Source organism: Lipotes vexillifer, unplaced genomic scaffold, assembly GCF_000442215.2.
Source record: "Lipotes vexillifer unplaced genomic scaffold, Lipotes_vexillifer_v1.1 scaffold1235, whole genome shotgun sequence".
NCBI lineage: Eukaryota > Metazoa > Chordata > Mammalia > Artiodactyla > Lipotidae > Lipotes > Lipotes vexillifer.
Window position 1 is genome coordinate 1,556,214 of NW_006775530.1, and position 7,485 is coordinate 1,563,698.

At 44.2% G+C, this 7,485-nt stretch overlaps 1 pseudogene; it reads right to left on the reverse strand.

Moving 5' to 3' along the window:
* Positions 1-2,758: 2,758 nt before the first annotated feature.
* On the reverse strand, positions 2,759-7,267 carry LOC103077968 (NADH dehydrogenase [ubiquinone] 1 alpha subcomplex subunit 12 pseudogene; annotated as a pseudogene).
* Between the last annotated feature and the right edge of the window lie 218 nt (positions 7,268-7,485).

Genomic DNA, 7,485 nt, shown 5'->3' on the forward strand with positions numbered 1-7,485 from the left:
AATTCTCATGCCTCATTTTTTATGTGGCATTAGTTATTTTAAGGCAATCTTTGCCCATGTCCAATTCAACCTTTTACAACTGAAAATGCTCAAGAACAACCCATTTTAAGGAACAGCTGAAAAATGTGCTGGCAGTGCGTTCACTCACCAACCACAAGTATGGGAATGAGGTGGAAATGGTTTCCCAAGCAGGGATCACCTGTTCTGCCTTCAGGGGCGGTTAACTGCACCGCGGATTATGTCAGAACCTGGCACACCAGAGGCCCAGTTACCTTTGAGGTAGAACCCCCCTCTGGCCCTTGAAGCTCATCCTAGCGATTCCAGAGTTAGGCTTCCTTCTGCTCCTGATGCAATCCTCCCCATCTCAGTAACGGCAATTCAGTGCCGGTGCTCAGGCCATAAACTTTGAGGTGATCCTTCTCCCCTCTTTTCTTTCTCTCAACATATCAATCCAGCAAATCCTGTTGGTTCTACCTTCAAAATATATCTAGAATCTGACCCCCTTTCACCCTGGATTATGGCAATGGTCTCCACTGGCTCCCTGCTTCTGCCTTTGTCCCCAATCTGTTCTCTCCACGGCAGCCAGATGACATCACTGCTCCTCTGCTCAAAACCCTACTATGGTGTCCATCCTCCTCAGTCCCTGCAAATGAATACAAGGCTCCATGAGCTCTGACCCCCATTACCTCTCAGATTTCTTCTGCTTCCACCTCATTCATTCCTTTTAGCAGCCAGGCCTTGAAACTCTTCCTCAAGCTTGCAAAGTATACTCCTGCCACAGGACCTTTGGCCATGCCGCTCCCTCTGCCTGTCACAGATCACATTTCTCCCTCAGAGAGCCACAGGGCTTCCTCCCTCATGTCCTTCAAATCTTAGCTCAACTTCCACTGAGGCCTTCCCTGATTCCCTATTGAAAGCTGCACCCCCATCACACACTACTTTCCAACTCCCTCACCCTGCTTTATTTTTGACCTTTGCACTTCCCACTTTCTAATGTAACATATATCTTTATATTTATTTTTATTTTTAAAATTTATTTATTTCATTGCACTGTGTCTTAGTTGTGGCAGGCGGGCCCCTTAGTTGCAGCACATAGGTTCCTTAGTTGTGGCACATAGGTTCCTTAGTTGTGGCATGCAAACTCTTAGTTGCAGCATGCGGGATCTAGTTCCACGGCCAGGGATCGAACCTGGGCCCCCTGCACTGGGAGCGCAGAGTCTTAACCACTGCACCATCAGGCATGTCCCCTATATACAGTTTTTAAAATGTTTATTGTTCTTCCTTCCTCCTACACTGCCATCCCCACCCCTGCCATGTCAGCACAAGGAGGGCAGAGATTTTTGAGTATTTTGTTCCAGACTATGGAACAGTGCCTGGCATGTAGCAGATGCTCAATAGATATTTAACCAAGCTGCATGGTTGGCTCAGCCCATCCCAAGATGCTCCCTTTCCTCCACTTCTCTCTCCTGATGCAAATAGGTCTTGGGGACACTCTGGTTCTTTGCTCCCTGCCCCAAAATCTCAGGCCAACTAATCTCTGACATGGGGGTAGTGTCTGAAAGTTCCTTTCAAGCTGCAGTTTGGGTTAACATTGACATTCGAAAGGCCTCACATCTGTGTTTACCATCTGCCTCTCCTGTGGGCATGCCAGGTACACAGGAGTGACTCAGACTATCATATCCAGAGCCTCCTTCTGAGGAAGAGGCCCTGGGGTTCTTTCTGCATACATTTCTGTGGACTAGAACTCGGGCTCATTCATTCATTCACAGGCAGATCCACGTTTCAGGGGGCTGAACAAGGTACAACTGGGGAGTTCCCCTTAAGGAAAAAAAAACCTCACAAAACTTCAAGTAAAATAATTAGATACCTAAATTAGTATTTATTTAGAATAAGAAAATAAATCACTACAAATCAAAAATTTTAAAAAAGTGATAAATACTGCAAACATCACAAACGTTCAGAAAATATTATTTTTATTAATTGATGGTGTCGACACCTTTCTCTGATACCTTTTTTCATGCATTTTTTGGCTGCAAACTCTTCAGTCATCTCTTCATATGACAATGATTTTATAATATTCCCTGTTGAGTTTCCTTCTCATTTTTGATGAGTGAAGTTTTATTGTTTTACATATATTAAAAATTTTTAACGTATTTTTATAATTAAAAAATGAGTAAAATTTTAGAGCTTCCCTGGTGGCGCAGTGGTTAAGAATCCGCCTGCCAATGCAGGGGACAGGGGTTCAAGTCCTGGTCCAGGAAGATCCCACATGCCGTGGAACAACTAAGCCCATGTGCCACAGCTACTGAGCCTGTGCTCTAGAGCCTATGAGCCACAACTACTGAGCCCGCATGCCACAACTACTGAAGCCCACGTGCCTAGAGCCTGTGCTCCGCAACAAGACAAGCCACCACAACGAGAAGCCTGCACACTGCAACGAAAGAGTAGCCCCTGCTCACCGCAACTAGAGAAGGCCCACGCACAGCAATGAAGACCCAAAACAGCCAAAAATTAATTAATTAATTATTTATTTAAAAATGAGTAAAATTTTAGATTGTCAAACTTGGGAAAACGCCTACCAGATTTCTTTCATATGTAAGCTGAATAATTTCAGGGCACTTTGCATTTTCTTGTGCAGTGACTAATCTTTTTCTTTTTTTTCAATCAAACAACTTTAATCAAGTTCATAGTAAGTAGTAATGATGCAATTACACAAAAAGCCCCATATTTTACATGTTTAAATTGTTTTTCATTGTCTTTACTTGTAAGGTATCGAAGGTGGGACCCACTCCTGAATCTTCTTTCTAGTGGTGGAATAAGGTATATATTGTTGTGGAGTGCCACTCATGTTGAATTTACGGTTTGTCCAAATGAATGTACAAGCAATAGGTGGTTTTGTTGGAGGATCATGAGTCATCCAGTGAAGTCAATGATACCATTCAGGGGGCACCATGCTTCCATCCACATCCCAGAATGTGTTTTTGCCATTCATTTCAGTAGTATATATAACCCACTGGTGATAGCCAAAAAACTGCTTGCTGTCTTCATAGTATTTATTTCCATTTTTGTCTTCCCCCACTAATGTACCAACCCTCACATCATGTGTCCTGAAGAAAATCTGTAGATAGCCATGGAGGCTGCCCTGGCCACTGACCTGCTGCAGCCCACACTTAGTGACTAATCTTTGAATTGATTATACTCATTAACCAGTTGAACACTGATGTCCTCATATGCATGTTATAAATTTTGGTTATTTTCATCAATGACTGTCTATTATGTCAAACAGCAAGAGATTTAAACACAGAAACTCTGATAAATGTTATTTCACCAGATCCTCATAAAAAAGAGAAACGTATGGTGGATTTGTATGTATATGCTGTGTATCAGTTAATTATTATTGTGTAACAAACTGCCCCAAAATCCAGTTCTTAAAACAACAAATATTTTATTCACTTATGTTTCTGTGGGACAGCAATATAGACCAGTATCAGGTGGATGGTTCTTCTGCTAGGGATCAGTCATGCAGTGATAGTCATCTTGTGGCTGGACTGAGGCTGGATGGACTGAGATGGCCTCACTCTTATGTCTGGTGGTTGGTGTTGGTTCTTGGTTGGGTTCCTCTCTCCATGGGGTCTCTTATCCTCAGGAAAGCTGGTTTGGGCTTCTATTTTTTTTTTTCGGTACGCGGGCCTCTCACTGTTGTGGCCTTTCCCGTTGTGGAGCACAGGCTCCGGACGCGCAGGCTCAGCGGCCATGGGTCACGGGCCCAGCCTCTCCGCGGCATGTGGGATCTTCCCGGACCGGGGCACGAACCCGTGTCCCCTGCATCATTTTGATGAAGTCCAATTTATCTATTTTTTTCTTTGGTTGCCCATGCCTTTGGTGTCATATCTAAGAAATTGTTGCCTAATCCAAGGTCATGAAGATTTACACCTATGTTTTCTTCTAAGAGTTTTACAGTTTTAGCTCTTACGTTTAGGTTTTCAATCCATTTTGATTTCGTTTCTGTGGATGGTGTGAGCTAAGAGTTCAGCTTCATTCTTTTAGACATTCTGTTGTCCCAGTACCATTTGTGGAAAAGACTATTCTTTCCCCATTGAGTGGTCTTGGGACCTTTGTTGAAAATCAGTTGCTACCGTTATAATATCAAATAGTAAGAATGATAGCATCCTTCCTTGCCTTGTTCCTGCTTTGGGAATAGTTCTATTGTTTCACTATTAAGTTTTGTTTCAGGACTTCCCTGGTGGCACAGAGGTTAAGAATCTGCCTGCCAATGCAGGGGACACAGGTTTGAGCCCTGGTCTGGGAAGATCCCACATGCTGCGGAGCAACTAAGCCCGTGTGCCACAACTACTGAGCCTGCTCACCTACAGCCCGTGCTCTGCAATAAGAGAAGCCACCGCAATGAGAAGCCCGTGCACCGCAACGAAGAGTAGCTCCCGCTCGCCGCAACTAAAGAAAGCCCGTGCGCAGAAACAAAGACCCAACACAGCCAAAGATAAATAATAAATAAAATTTTAAAAAAAGTTTTGTTTCATATGGGGAGATATATCAAGAACAGGAATTTCCCTTTAGTTCTGGTTTACTACTGTTTAATCATAAATAAGTATGAGTTTTATCACCTACTTTTTCATGCCAGTATTGAGATGATCACATTTTTCTCCTTTAACCACACAGTGTGGTATATTACATAAATCGATTTTTTTTGCTGTTGAAAAGCCCCTGCATTCCTGGGATAATCAACTGCAGTTATTTTATGCTTTGAGTTCCTCTTCTAGTTCCCTGTCTTAGAATATGCTTTGGAGGGGCAATGGCATTTCCTGTCTGGGGTCCTCATCAAAAACTCCAGTTTCTTAGCTGAATGTTCTCCTAGGAGCTTCCGGAAGCTTGGATTTGCTCATTAGTGACTCGGGGTGGGGGGGTGGCAAGGCTCAAGGGCAAAGCCAGTGCTTTAGGCTGTGTGAGTATTTGCTACAGAGGAGCCAGGTGGGGGGCACGTAGCAGTCTCTCAAAGTCACTTACTCTTGTCCTTAAGCAACAGAATTCAAATTTTCTATCCTTATCTGTAAGGTTTATTCTGTCTCATAAACAGTTTTTCCTGTGAAAAGTATGACTTTAATCATTCTGGGACTTCCCTAGTGGCGCAGTGGTTAAGAACCCACCTGCCGGGCTTCCCTGGTGGCGCAGTGGTTGAGGGTCCGCCTGCCGATGCAGGGGACGCGGGTTCGTACCCCGGTCTGGGGGGATCCCACATGCTGCGGAGCAGCTGGGCCTGTGAGCCATGGCCGCTGAGCCTGCACGTCCGGAGGCTGTGCTCCACCATGGGAGAGGCCACAGCAGTGAGAGGCCCGCGTACCGCAAAAAAAAAGAACCCACCTGCCAATGCAGGGGACACGGGTTCGAGCCCTGGCCTGGGAAGATCCCACATGCCGCGGAGCAGCTAAGCCCGTGCACCACAACTACTGAGCCTGTGCTGTAGAGCCTGCGAGCCACAACTACTGTGCCCGTGTGCCACAACTACTGAAGCCCGCACACCCTAGGGCCCACATGCCGCAAATACTGAGCCCGTGTGCTGCAACTACTGAAGCCCGTGCGCCTAGAGCCCGTGCTCCACAAGAGAAGCCACTGCACTGAGAAGCCCGTGAACCACAACCAAGAGTAGCCCCCACTCGCCACAACTAAAGAAAGCCTGCGCACAGCAACAAAGGCCCAACACAGCCAAAATAAATAAAATAAAAAAGGTAATTAAAAAAAAATCATTCTGTGTTTTGAGCGCTTTCTATATGCCAGGTCCTGTGCTCAGTGCTCTTTACACATTATTAACAATAATTCCAGCTACCATTTACTGATCCTTTACCTAGTTCTAGGCACCGTACTAATTGTTCTATAAAAGTATTGCATTTAATCCTCTTAACCTCCCTGTGGGGTAGATATTATCATCTCTCATTTACAGATGAGGAGACTGAGGCTGAGAGAGGCTAACTTGCCAATGGTCATAAGACAGAGCGGAGGTTCAAAATCAGTTTGTCCCATTGCAGAGCCTGTGCCCTTAACCACCGCTGTACATGCTATGGGTAATTAATTAGCTTTGTCAGCCCAAACTCTCATGATCAGTATTAAGTACTGACAGTTCCCTGTGACCAGCGCGTGACAGAGCATTGCCAAGTGTGATTGGCTGGAGTCATGTGTGGTCTGATTGGTCTCAGTGTCAGGCCGTGACACTTGCTCACACGAGGTGGTCTGCAGTAACAGCTCCCTTAGGGAAATTAGTGTAGGCATTTTCAAAAAATCTTTTAAAAAATAACAGCTTTGAGATGTAATTCATCTACCATACAATTCCCCAATTTAAAGTGCACAATTCAGGAAATTCCCTGGTGGTCCAGTGGTTGGGACTCTGCACTTTCACTGCCAGGGCCCAGGTTCAATCTCTGGTCCGGGAACTAGGATCCCGCAAGCCATGAGGCACAGCCAATAAAATAAAATAAAAGGTTTAAAAATAAGTTAATGAAGTACAGAATTCAATATTTTTTGTATAGTCTCAGACTTGAATAATCACCATAATCAATTTTAGAACATTTTCATCACCCCCAAAAAGAAGCTCTGAACACATCAGTAGTTATTCCTCATTTTCTCCCAAACTCTCCACTACCAGGCAACGATCAATCTGCCTCTGTCTCTACAGATTTGCCTACCCTGGATATTTCATATAAATGGAATTATATAATATATGGTCTTTAGTAACTGGTTTATTTCACTTTGAATAATGTTTTCAAGGTATATCCATGTTATAGCATATGCCAGCACTTCATTTCTTTTTATTTTCAAGTAATACTCCATTGTATGGACACACCACATTTTGTTTATACATTCTTCAGTTGATGGATACTTTTTGCCTATTGTGACTAATACTGCTATGGATATAGAGAGAGAGACGTTTTTAGGTGGACATATGTTTTCAATTCTCATGCCTCATTTTTTATGTGGCATTAGTTATTTTAAGGCAATCTTTGCCCATGTCCAATTCAACCTTTTACAACTGAAAATGCTCAAGAACAACCCATTTTAAGGAACAGCTGAAAAATGTGCTGGCAGTGCGTTCACTCACCAACCACAAGTATGGGAATGAGGTGGAAATGGTTTCCCAAGCAGGGATCACCTGTTCTGCCTTCAGGGGCGGTTAACTGCACCGCGGATTATGTCAGAACCTGGCACACCAGAGGCCCAGTTACCTTTGAGGTAGAACCCCCCTCTGGCCCTTGAAGCTCATCCTAGCGATTCCAGAGTTAGGCTTCCTTCTGCTCCTGATGCAATCCTCCCCATCTCAGTAACGGCAATTCAGTGCCGGTGCTCAGGCCATAAACTTTGAGGTGATCCTTCTCCCCTCTTTTCTTTCTCTCAACATATCAATCCAGCAAATCCTGTTGGTTCTACCTTCAAAATATATCTAGAATCTGACCCCCTTTCACCCTGGATTATGGCAATGGT